General features: G+C 47.1%; 1 long non-coding RNA gene across 1 annotated transcript; it reads left to right on the top strand.

The window, feature by feature from the left end:
- The first annotated feature begins 665 nt into the window (after positions 1–665).
- Positions 666–9,168, top strand: LOC106144064. Its single transcript, XR_001229171.2, has 3 exons — positions 666–726; positions 5,014–5,154; positions 8,019–9,168. It is a non-coding gene; the product is annotated as an uncharacterized LOC106144064 (long non-coding RNA).
- The last annotated feature ends 3,358 nt before the right edge of the window (positions 9,169–12,526 follow it).

Raw genomic sequence — 12,526 nt, 5'->3', positions numbered from 1 at the left:
CCCGGCCACTAAATAAATATTCAACCTCACTTTGCAATCGTGCCTATCCATCTCAGTCTCTCACCCACCATGTGGCCCTCCGTGGTTTTGAGACTGGCTGCCCACTGCCACCACTCTGGGACCTGCAGCGTTTTTACTTAAACCATAACACCCAGGCTTGGTGACAAGCACCATTATCTCCTGAGCCACCTCACAGGCCCTTGAGTTGAAGTTTTTGGTTGGGTAACATAGGCGGGTTTCTGTCTTATGGCCACTGCACAGTATATAAATTGGGTTGCTGTGTTGAAGTCACTCAGACATTCCTGCCTGCTAGACATTTGTCTAGACTCTAGTTGTCTGTCCCTGTTCTGGACAGTTAAACAATTAGCAGGTCTATACACAATCCCTTTAGTATTTATTTTTCTTTAGAAACAGCTTCCAGAAATGAAACCATAGATGTGGCCCGTATGAAGAGTGCCAGTGGTCCCCACCTGTCACCAAAAAATAATTCAGAAGACAGCTGAAGAAGCCTCTGTGCTCAGATTCCGTTCCTCCCTCTCCCGCCCCCCATTCTTGCTTCTTTTCCAAAAGGAGGGGTTGAGCCGAGGCCTGGGCATTCCTGGGTCTTCTCTGCCAGTAGGCGGAGTCACAGGGCATGAAAAAACACTGTCTTTCTTCCTTCCCAGCTCTTGAAGGCAGCCTGAGGGATGAGCTAGCTGGGAACACAGACATCTGCAGGAAGCCTGGGTATTTCTTTTTCTCTTTCTTCTCCCATGTGGCAGGCAGGCAGGCGGGCGGGCGGGCGGGCAGGCAGGCAGGCTTCCTCTTGCCTCTGCCTGAGCTCCAGGATGGAGTCCGAGGCAAGTGTGTTTTCTGTGGAGCTAACAGGGCGCCAGACAGTGCTGAGCAGGGAAGGCTGCCCCAAGTGCCTAACTGCAAGCAGGCTGTATATTTTTGAGGTGGAATTTTGTTTTGAGGGTGAAGCTGGAAACCCTGTAACATCGAAGTTGCTTGCCCTGAGGAGGTTCTCATCATTTGTAATGTAGCGCAACATGAAAGTCTCAGGTGGGAGGTGGGTGGGCTCAGCATGGATGGCTGTCTGATCCTCAATTCTCTGGATCGTTAGGAACAAAAGTCCAGCCCAAGGTTTCTTCAGCAAAGTTGAGAGATGGTTAACAACTGATTATCCAGAAAGGAAAGAAGGGAGGACAGAAGGATGGAAGGAAGAACAGGAGGAAGGAAAGAAGGAAGGAACAAAAAGAAAGAGAAAGATAGGAGGGAAGGAAGAAAGATAGATAGATTTACAGCATTTTCAGATTCCCATAGGCTACATACTTCACCAGGGCTTATTTAAAAGGCATTGGCCAGTTTACGCAATCCCTGACCAGAGGTTAGCCACAGGCTCTTGCAGAGAAGAGAAAACCCACTATAGCAGAGCAAGGGTGGCAAACCAAAGGCTGAGTCACTCACTTGGTCACGGTGTGGAAAGAAGAGGCCCTCTTCATTTGTAACGTGGTGCAGAAATGACCTCAGCGAGGGTGAGAACCCAGAGAAGCACAGCCCCGTAGGCTTCTCTCTGCAAACCAGGCCGTTGTTGCCATGGAGTCATGCTCTGCACATCAACGCAAGGTTGCAGGGGGCAGCTTTTGGGGTTTTGGAGTTTTCCTCCTCACTGAGTCATGATGAAGAAGCCATCATCCCTGACTGGAAAAATCCTAGGGAAGGTTGACTAGTCTTCCTTTGCCATGGGCTGAGATGGAAAGCTTGGTGGTGGTGAGGAAGTTGTATTGGCCTGGCAAAGCCAGCACTTCTGTGTCAGCCTTTGGACACGGTGACACAGCACCCGAGGACTAACTTGGAGAAGGAAAGATGCATTGGGCTTAGTTCAAAGCCAGTTAGTTCCATCACTTTTAGGTCTGAGTTGATGCAGAACATACTGACAATTAGAACATGTGGGAAAAGAAGATGCTGTCTTCATGGGAGCGAGGAAGCAATAAGACAGAAGGAGGGGGGCTGGAGAGATGGCTCAGTGGTTAAGAGCATTGCCTGCTCTTCCAAAGGTCCTGAGTTCAATTCCCAGCAACCACATGGTGGCTCACAACCATCTGTAATGAGGTCTGGTGCCCTCTTCTGGCCTGCAGATATATACACAGACAGAATATTGTATACATAATAAATAAATAAATATTAAAAAAAAAAAAGACAGAAGGAGGACAAGGACCAGAACAGGATATATTCAAGGGCACGCTCTCAGTGACCTCATTCCTCCAGCAAGACCATACCTACGAGTTTCTAACACCTCCTAATAATGCTGCTGAAAGATGGTTCTATCCGTGCAACACTCTATTGCAATTCCTCTGAGTTCTGCGTCCAGAACGGCCTCAAGACTGTTGGCTGAGACAATCCTGCCTCACAGAATACTCCAGACAGGACTTGACCATAATCCTCAACTTTCTTTGGGTCCCCATAAGATTATCAGCACCTTCCTCCCTAGCCAGGTAGTGGTGGTGCATGCCTTTAATCCCAGTATTTAGGAGGAAGAGGCAGATGGATCTCTTGTGAGTTCAAGGTCAGCCTGGTCTGGAAGAGCTAGTTCCAGGACAGACTCCAAAGCCAGAGAAATCCTGTTTCAAAGGAAAAAAAACTATTAGCACCTTCGATCAGCAGGAAGTAGCCTAGAAAATTACATCCACATTCCCAAATATGGATTATGGATGTTTGTCTTTGTTTGGAGTTTTGGTTACAAGTTGTTAGAATAATGGTCAAGAAAAAAGCTAAGCAAAGAACATTAGATACAGAGTTCTTGTTTCAAATGAAAAAAAAGGGAATCTCTGGGTGGGTATGTGAATGGCTGTACATCTCTAAGTGGGTATGTGCATGGGTGTGAATCTCTGGGCGGGTATGTGCATGGCTGTGAATCTCTGGGCGTGTATGTACACAGGTGTGCATCTCTTGGCTGGTATGTGCACGGATGTGAATCTCTGGGCGGGTATGTGCAGGGGTGTGAATCTCTGGGTGGGTATGTGCAGGGGTGTGAATCTCTGGGTGGGTATGTGCAGAGGTGTGAATCTCTGGGTGGGTATGTGCAGGGGTGTGAATCTCTTGGCTGGTATGTGCAGGGGTGTGAATCTCTGGGCGGGTATGTGCACAGGTGTGCATCTCTTGGCTCGTATGTGCAGGGGTGTGAATCTCTGGGCGGATATGTGCACAGGTGTGCATCTGTTGGCTGGTATGTGCACAGGTGTGAATCTCTGGGCCGGTATATGCACATAGTGCAGGCACCCAGGGAAGCCACAAGAGGATGTCAGATCCCCTGGAGCTAGAGTTATAGGCTTTTGTGAGCTACCCAGTGTGGGTGCTGGGGACCAAACTCCATTCCCTGCAAGAACAGGAAGTACTGGAGCCATCTCCTTAACTGCCAGAAATAACCCATTAATGGCATGTCATGTTAACAAATACGTTTCCTCTGTGCTGTCATATTTAGAGCATAAATTTCCAAGATGATTTCTCCCCTTATTCAAAAGTCTAATTTTATATTTAAGTAGTTGAATATGCTCTACTTTGCCCTTTTAACCGAATCATTTTCATCTATGCTTACATATCCCAGCTTCTCATGAAATTTTAAGAAATGACTCATTTTATTTATTTCTCATTTTCCTAGGTGTAAAACTTGTATATGTTTCATTATCCAATTCATTTTTTATTTAGTGTGTTTGGGGTGAGCCAAACATCTAAGCTGGCAGCTTTACCAAGCATTCAACAAAGTCTTCCCTTTCCCACCTCTCCATATAGATGCCATAGGTAGAATTCTAGTCAACGGGCCAGTGAGGTAGAGCTGGGGGAGAGCTGTGGGCCTTAGGAAATGCAGTGTAGGAGATGGTGAGGAATGGTTTTATCTGGAACAAAGGGTAGCTTAAAAATATTTTTGTCGGCTGGGCGATGGTGGCGCAGGCCTTTAATCCAGCACTCGGGAGGCAGAGGCAGGCGGATCTCTGTGAGTTCAAGCCCAGCCTGGTCTACAGAGCTAGTTCCAGGACAGGCTCCAAAGCCACAGAGAAACCCTGTCTCGAAAAAACAATATATATATGTATATACATATATATGTATATATATACATATATATATTTGTCATTTTAGTTTATGTGTACCAGGCGTTCTGATTGCACATATGTCTGTACACCAAGTGTGTGTATGATACCTTCAGAGGCCAGAAAAGGCCATCATATCCCTGAAATTGGAGTTATAGATGGTTCTGAGCTGCCATGTCGGTACTGAAAATCCAACCAGGTTTCCTGGAAAAGCAGCCAGTGCTTTTAACGACTGAACCTCGTCTGTAGTTCCAAGGGTAGATATTTACGATTTTTTTTTTATAGTACTAAGATTAAAGTTAGGGCCTCATGTTTGCTAAGCAAATACTCTACCATTGTGCCATATCCCTAACCCTTTTTAAATTTTGGAACAGGAACTTCCTGTTGGCCAGGCTGACTTTGGACTGGCTCTCTTCCCCCATGTAAACTTTGCTTTTGTCTTTCTCCTGCTTAAGCCTCCTGGGAGCTGGTGTTTTGGTAATTCTTAACCAAGAATTGACATATTTGTCACCTAAGGAGCTTTTAAGAAACACTTATACCTGGGGTCTTACCATGAATGGGTCTGGCACTGTGGTCTGACATAGGTGCGTGCTAATTTGTTTATCCAAAAGTCCCCCAGACATTGCCAGTGCAGAGAATCACAGGAGACACAGAGGGACAAATATGTAGGCTGGGGGTTACAAGTGGTGTTGAGGCCACGCTGAACCTAGTGACAGATTTAGGAGGCCAACAGCCTACCTTAGACGGGAAGGGAGCCTTAAGGACCGTGAGAGAGGACACGGAGCCCTTGCCGCTCGGAACAACGATCACACCTCCAAGCCCAGGTGTGAACTTGGGTAAGGATGGGTTTCAATCCCGTTTGTCCCATATGCAGGATGTTAGCCGGGTGGGTTGCTGGTCCTTTCTGAGTCTCTCTGTAATCACAACAATTGTGTTTACCTTCCAGGCTTGTGGTGAGTCAAAGGGAACTTGGAGATGAAACACCTGGCTCAGCTCCTGACAGCTGTGTACATTCTTTCCCCTCCGCGGAACCTTTGGTCCTTGCTGGACTGGCCTGGTAACTAACTTCAGGATGAAGAGAGACCAGGTATTTGCAGGGAAGACACGCTAACACCCATTTGTTAGTGAGAGAAAGAGGTCTACGGAGCCCTGTAGTCCTAGAGGCTTTGATAGCCTCGTAGAGGCACTCCGGCCTCAGAGTACCAAAGAGAAACCAGAACTCTGTGCAAGCCTCAGCCTCACAGCTTACAGCACCATAATTCTTCGATTTCATAGCTCCATGGCTTGGCTGAGGTGGAACCTGGCTCCGTGACAGGGCACCTCAGTTTAGTCTGTAATCTCAGCCATGGCCAGCTGTTAGGAAGGCAACACAGACCAAGTCATTCTTATTGAAGATGACTTATTCAGTGAAGACTTCTCACTGAAGTCTGTTTGCAGAATCAAGGCTCATTTCTGGTGGACGACAATACTTTTTTCCCGCTCCCAGGATCCACCAGCCTCCACTTTAGGGCACTGATATCCATTCTGCAATTCAACAGATACTTATCGACGGCTCTTCTGTTTGGGGTACTTGAGAACACAGTAATCATTTAAAAATGACTTTTCACCAGGCAGTGGTGGCGCACGCCTTTAATCCCAGCACTTGGGAGGCAGAGGCAGGCGGATCTCTGTGAGTTCGAGACCAGCCTGGTCTACAAGAGCTAGTTCCAGGACAGGCTCCAAAACCACAGAGAAACCCTGTCTCGAAAAAACAAAAACAAAACAAAACAAAAAAAAACAAATAAAAATGACTTTTCATGCTGCCTAGTCTTCTAAATCAACACCAAATATTGATGTTGAGATTATCAGCGGATCCAGATTCCTTGGAGGTCAACTCATCCAAAAGGCGGTGTGGTTGACGGAAAGGAGTAGGGACCCGGAAAGTAGACACGTGTGGTCCTTGACTCCTGATTGGAACCAGCTTGCTTGTCCTCTAAATGAGAGTCTTTCTTACTCTGAGCCTAGTGTTTTCTTCCTCAGAGAGCAGATTTTTGGCTGGGTAGAGATAGATGCTGAGGAGACGCCAGGAGGAAGGGGGCGGGGAGACCTCCTGCTGCAGGGAGGTCCCTTAGGAAACCAGGAAGATAACTTTGGGACAGTAGGGAGAAGAGCTCCTCCTCCTACCTGGCACACTGATCACACCGGGAAACAGGCTTGGGATGGGGACTTAGAAATCTCTGGGTGCTGGTGGACGGCCTTGAGCTGCAGGGGATGAATGGGAGCCCCCGTCAGTGAACCTCTTGTCTGATTTTCCTTCCCTGCACACTGGAGAAATAGGTCAAGAGATGAATGGCATTTTATACTCTTGAAGCAAGCATAAGGGGATTTTAGCTGGGCTTGTTGAAACAAGAGAGGCTTAAGTTAAACAGCAACATGGGCTCTTCACTGTGAGGAAAGAGCAAGGTTTATCCCAAGTCACTAAGTCCTCTCAGAGACTGGAAGATGCTTTAAGTGGCTCTCCATCTCTTCTATGAACTGGACAGCTCCCCAAGTTACTCCAAAGCTCATTAGAGCTGGAGGTCTGTGGTGAGTCCATTCCCTTGCTCTGTCAATCTGCCTGCAAGGCAGAAACCTGGAAGGTGCGTCCGAGTCTCAGACAACAGACTCCTACTCCTGGCTGCCACCCTATCAGAGCTGGTATGGAAGCCAAGTCCAAGGCTCAGGCACCAGCTAGCCAAAGAGCACTGAAGTGACTAGAAGTCTCCATCCAAACTCCTATACTCCCTCTGTCTCTTTGAAAGAGTAGGCACACAGCCAAGGGGATCTCCCGCTGCCTTTGCACGCAGTTATGGGACTATGATCCGAGGGCACGAGAAGACTCCAAGGCAGCTGGACTTCAAGGCGGCTGGTATGGATGGCTAGGGATGATGGCTTCAGACGGTGAGATTTGGTTCCCCAGGTTTCTGAGCTCTTATTGGGTACCGAGGATTGCTGCGGGTGCTGGGCTGTGTTGCCGGGAGAGATATGGTGGCAGTAATTCATAAAGACAGCATTAGCAACATGTGCTAAGAGCTGTGTGCCCAGGCTTCATTCCCTTTTGCTTGCTAAACGGTAAATATTTATGGAACCGATTGCTCACACAAACTGGCTAGACTGGTCTCTTTTCGGTTTCCTGGCTGCGCCACACACTAGATGCATTTGCTCTTATCTACCCAGAAGTTCCCCTCCCCGCAGGTTATTTTTTTTGGGGGGGGGGCAGGGGCTGGACCTCACGCTTCTTGGGTTTTTAAATCAGAGGTCCCGTTCTCATTGTAGTCTCTTTGATCACATAATCTAATGTCATGACTCCCATTCCCTCGGCACCCTCTCTTCACCATGCTTACTCCTGTTAGCATGCAGTGCTGTCCAGGACACCTTCCTTACTTGCCTGATCTCCGTGGCTAGCCTGGGAACCCCAGGACAGGGACAGTGGACTATTTTGTACATTCCTGTAATCCCCTCACCTGGGTCAGGTACTCAGCTTTGTTCGGGCAGCACAGGAATTGAATGGAAGAAAGGCTTCCCCAGTACCTCCAGCAAGTACCCAGTGATAAGCAGTGAGATAGCTCAGCAAACAATGTGCGCCGGAGGGCCTTGCTGGAGAAAAGATAAGATAATAGGCCAGCTACACCGCAAGCAACAGACGTTCTCCTGAAACCAAACACACTGGATGCTTCACAGATACTTCCCTATGACCTCCCTGGTACCCCAGGCCTTAGGGACTATGAATTCCAGCATAGAGAGGCTCTATTGACTTTAAAAAAAAAAAATAGCTGAAACTACCCAGGTAGTTTCTGAGTAAGGGAGGCCTGGACTTAATCAGTTGGCACACCTCAATGAAATATTTATATATAACACACACATATGTATATTATATGTACATATATATGTAAACCTTACAATGGGCTTTTTAATATTTATTGCTTTTCACAGGTCCTGTGAGGCAGCTTTACAGATGGTGAAAACTGCAACTCCAGAACCACATGCCCTGTGTCTTCCAGACAGCATCAGACAAACCCAGCCATGCTTACCACTTCTGCTCAGGCCCACGAGGTGGAGGAGCTGGCCCGGAGGAAGAGGAGGGCTTTCTGGGACCAAGTTTTCCCAGAGAAGGAGGCAGTAGGATTTCCAGGTGGGAGGGCTTGGAAGAAAGGCCTGAATGAAGAACGACTGTGGAGGAAGGGGTCCCACACCCTGGCCCCTGCTCCCACCCTGCTGTTGTGGTTTGAGTCTAATAAGTAGATGTGGGAGACACTTGAGCAAGGCAGGGCAGAGTAAAAACCCTGTGTAGGAAGTAGGAATTTTAGAGTCCTCTGTCTTAATTTCTTAGGAATCTATCATGTCTGCTTATCCCTTCTGTTTGGTTTTTGTTAAATTAACAATCCATATTTATAATGTATTGTCTGAACCTCGTAAAAATCATTGCATTTACACATGATGTGTACTTCCACTAAACTTGCAAAGTTTTATCCCCGATATTCCCTTCATTTAAGGGTGAATACTTGATAGTGGAGGATGTTGAAAACCAGGTAGGCATTCTAGGTCATGTACTGACCAATTCATCCATCCATCCATCCATCCATCCATCCATCCATCCATCCATCCATCTATCCATCCATCCGTTGTGAGCTGAGCTGTCTTTATACACTTATGTGTTGAAACCCTCTAGTACCTTATATAATGTAACTGCATTGGAGACCGTCTTTAAAGGGCTGTTTAAGTTAAAATGGGGTTGTTAGAGTGAGTCCTGATTTAACCTGACTGGCGACCTTACCAAAAGCGGGCAGAGACAAATGTGCACAAAGCAAGATCTGAAAGAGGGGCACAGCAACAATATAACCATCTCCCAGCCAAGAAGAGAGGCCTCAGAAGAAACCAGATCTTCTGACATCTTCAGCTTTCATTTTTTTTATCTCCACATCATTCAAGCCAGTCTGTGGTGTATGGTTTAGAGAAGCTTGGACAAATATATATGACATTTATCCACCCACTGATCCATCCACCCGCCCATCCACCCACCTATCCATTAATCCACCCATCTACCCATTCATCTACATATCCATCTGTCAGTCTGTCCATCCATCCATCCGTCCGTTCATCCATCCATGAATGCATGCATGCATGCATCCATCCATCCACATATCCATCTATCTACCCGCTCACCCCACCCCATCCCCCGCCCCCACACACATACATACATTGTTGAGTGTCCCTTATTATTCAGGTAAGCTGTTATTCTGGATAGTTTTGTGTCAACTTGTCACAAGATAAAGTCATCTGAGAGGAGAGGATCATTAAGAAATGCCTCCATAAGACTCAGCTGTAGGCAAACCTGTCATTGTCTCAGTCATTGATCGGGGAGGACCCAGCCTAGTGTGGGTGGTACCATCTCTGGGTTTGTGGTTCTGGGTTCTATAAGAAAGCAGGCTGAACAGGCAATGTGAAGCAGGACAGTAGATAACACCCCTCTACGTCCTCTGCATCAGCTCCTGTCTCTAGATTCCTGCCCTTTTTGAGTTCCTGTCCTGACTTTCTTGGTGATGAACAGCAATATGGAAATGTAAGCCAAATAAACCCTTTCGCCTGCAACTTGCTTTTTGGTCACGGTGTTTCCTTGCAGCAATAGATCCTACCTAAGACAGCCGCCTCGCTCTGGAGATAAAAGAACAAAGAGGCCGCAGTCTACCCTGTTCCGGAGCGGCTAGCATTGAGTAAACAGAAGTTATGTCAGACTGCGATGCGTGCCAGGACTGACTTGGGAGCTGGAGGTGTGGATGGAGGGACACTGGATCCAGCTTGGGAGTAGAGACACAAAACACAACAAGCTGGACTCCAGAGAGAATGGCAAATCAGGGCAACTTCAGGGAAACGCAAAGGCAGAAATACGCCAAAGGAGAAGAGCAGGAACTAGATGTGAAGATGGGAAGGGCCATGCTCAGCCCATGGTTCTCAGAGCTTCCTTCCCCGCCTTCGGCTCACCGGCTCCTGTGTGTCAAGAAGGGGTAGCGTGGAAGTGGATTTCCACTGGCAGGCTGAGGTGAGGTCTTTCTCTCCTTCCTGTGAGATTCCTGATGAGCATGAAGAATCTGGCTCTTGTCCAAAGGTCAGAAGGCCTTGGATCAGCTACGCCTTCTTCAACGTGTCTTTACATGTCTCTACATGTGTGTGCTATTGTAACTGTCGGCTCAGTTGCTGGGATTCTAGCTGTCCACCACAGTTCTCTACCAATGCCACCTTGCTCGCTGTCATCAGAAAGCTGTAGAGCACTGCAGTACCCACCTTAGAGATTTTCTGAGTCTGGGAGGAGATGTAGGCGCAGATTAGGCCATGGAGATAGACTTGCTGGATGCAGTAGGCAACCGGGAAGTGTGAAAGGTTGCAAAGACATGTATTAGTTAGTACAGCTTCCTGGCAGCCCTACTGTGTCAGCCGTGGTCACGGTCATGGTGCCTCAGCAGCATCACCACATCCCAAACCATCACCACCATCATCACCCATACCACTTCCATCAGCACCATTGCTAGCTTCCCCATCACCATAGGAGGCTCTGGGAGGTTGTCCTTGCCGGCTTCCTTCCCTCCGTTGTTCTTCCCTGTGGTTGTCTTAGACCCTAGACAGGTGGATTTTTTAATAATGTGATATATTATCAAAGGAAAGACCCTAGAGGGATTTTTATTCATTTTTTTAAAAAGTTTACCGCTCACTGCCAGTATGTGTCCATATGGTTGACTTTTAAAAGATTTATTGAAAAAAAATAGATTTCTTTATTTTCTGTATATGAGTGCATGTATACCACATCTATGCCTGGTGCCGAAAAAGGTCAGAATGTGTCAGATCCCATGGAAAGAGAGGTACAGCTGGTTGAAAGCTACCATGTGGATGCCGAACCTGGGTCCTCTGCAAGAGCAACAAGTGCTCTTAACCACTCCATTTCTCCAGTTCCTTAAAGATCTTTTTGTTGTTTGTTTGTTTTTTTGTTTTTTGAGACAGAGTTTCTCTGTGTAGCTGTCCTGGAACTCGGTCTGTAGACCAGGCAGTCCTCGAACTCACAGAGATCCTCCTGCCTCTGTCTCCCAAGCGCTGAGATTAAAACTGTGCACCATCACACCCAGCTAGTGATTTTTCTTATTTTAAATTACTTGTATCTGTGTGAGGGTGTGTGCACACGAGTACAGGCACTCCAAGAGGCCAGAGGCATTGCATCTCCCTGGAGCTGGAGCTACAAACAGCTGTACCCCCCCCCCCAGCATAGGTGCTGGAGATTGAGTTCAGGTCCTCTGCAAGAACAGTATTTACTCTTATCGCGGAGCTGTCTCTGCAGTCTTCAGATTTGTATGTGTGGGTCTTGTACCTCATGTGATTGGCTATTTAGCCCCTTGTTTCCCAGGGGAATCCCTTTGTGTTAATTAGGCTTTGTTGTTGCCATGCTCAAGTAACTGACAGGAGCACCTTAAGGTATGAAGGGTTCATTTTGGTCTATATGCGCATGATGGTAGGGAAGTCAAGATGGCAGTTTGTTACACTGTATCACAATTCGTTTGTTACATTGTATCCACAATCAAAGCAGGGAGAGAGAAATGCTGCCGCTTACCCAGCTTCCTCCTTATTTGAGGATTTTACGCATGTATACAAAGTATTTTGATTTTTATGCCCTCCAGTTTTCCACAGATGCCCCAGTATATCCCTCACTCATATTTCATGTCCTTAAAAAGAAAACCCACTGAGTCAGATTAGTGTTGTCTATGTGTGCTTAGGTGTGGAGTCATCACCAGATCCTGGAGACCTCCCCAACCAGACAATAGCTCCTCATTAAGGGGTGGGCTTGGAGAGCATTCCCCATCCACGCCCAAAGTTTGGCTAGCTTGACCTTGTACAAGTAACCATTGCACCTGTCGATTGGTTCGTGAGCGCGGCAGCCACTCCAGTTGTGCAGGTAACATTTTCACAGCTTTCTTCCCATCCTTTGACTCAACATAAAGGGGTTTAGCAAAGCCATAGTTGTAACATTTATTGAAACCTACTGTATACCAGACATCAGTCTAGGCACTGGGGATACAAACTTGAGTTAACTAATGTTTTACTCACGGAGCTGGGAGCTTCAATTTGTGAGAAGAAAGAAGCAGTTAAGAACCAACAAACAAGTATTGTGGTAGAGAAAAAAGAACGCCAGTGCCGAAAGTTTATTCAGGACAAAGTGGTCTTTAAAAGGGGAAAGTCAAGGAGATAAGGTTAATCAGGTACACCTTTAATCCCAGCACTCTGGAGCCAGAGGCAGGTGGATCTCTACGAGTTCAGGGCCAGCCTGGTCTACAAGAGCTAGCTCCAGGACAGGTTCCAAAGCTACAGAGAAACCCTGTCTCAAAAAACAAGACAAAACAAAAACAAAGCCGGGTGGTGGTGGAGCACGCCTTTAATCTCAGCACTCGGGAGGCAGAGGCAGG

Source organism: Microtus ochrogaster, chromosome 24 (assembly GCF_000317375.1).
Source record: "Microtus ochrogaster isolate Prairie Vole_2 chromosome 24, MicOch1.0, whole genome shotgun sequence".
NCBI lineage: Eukaryota > Metazoa > Chordata > Mammalia > Rodentia > Cricetidae > Microtus > Microtus ochrogaster.
Note: the sequence above shows the minus strand (reverse complement) of the source record. Positions and strands in the feature narration are given on the sequence as shown.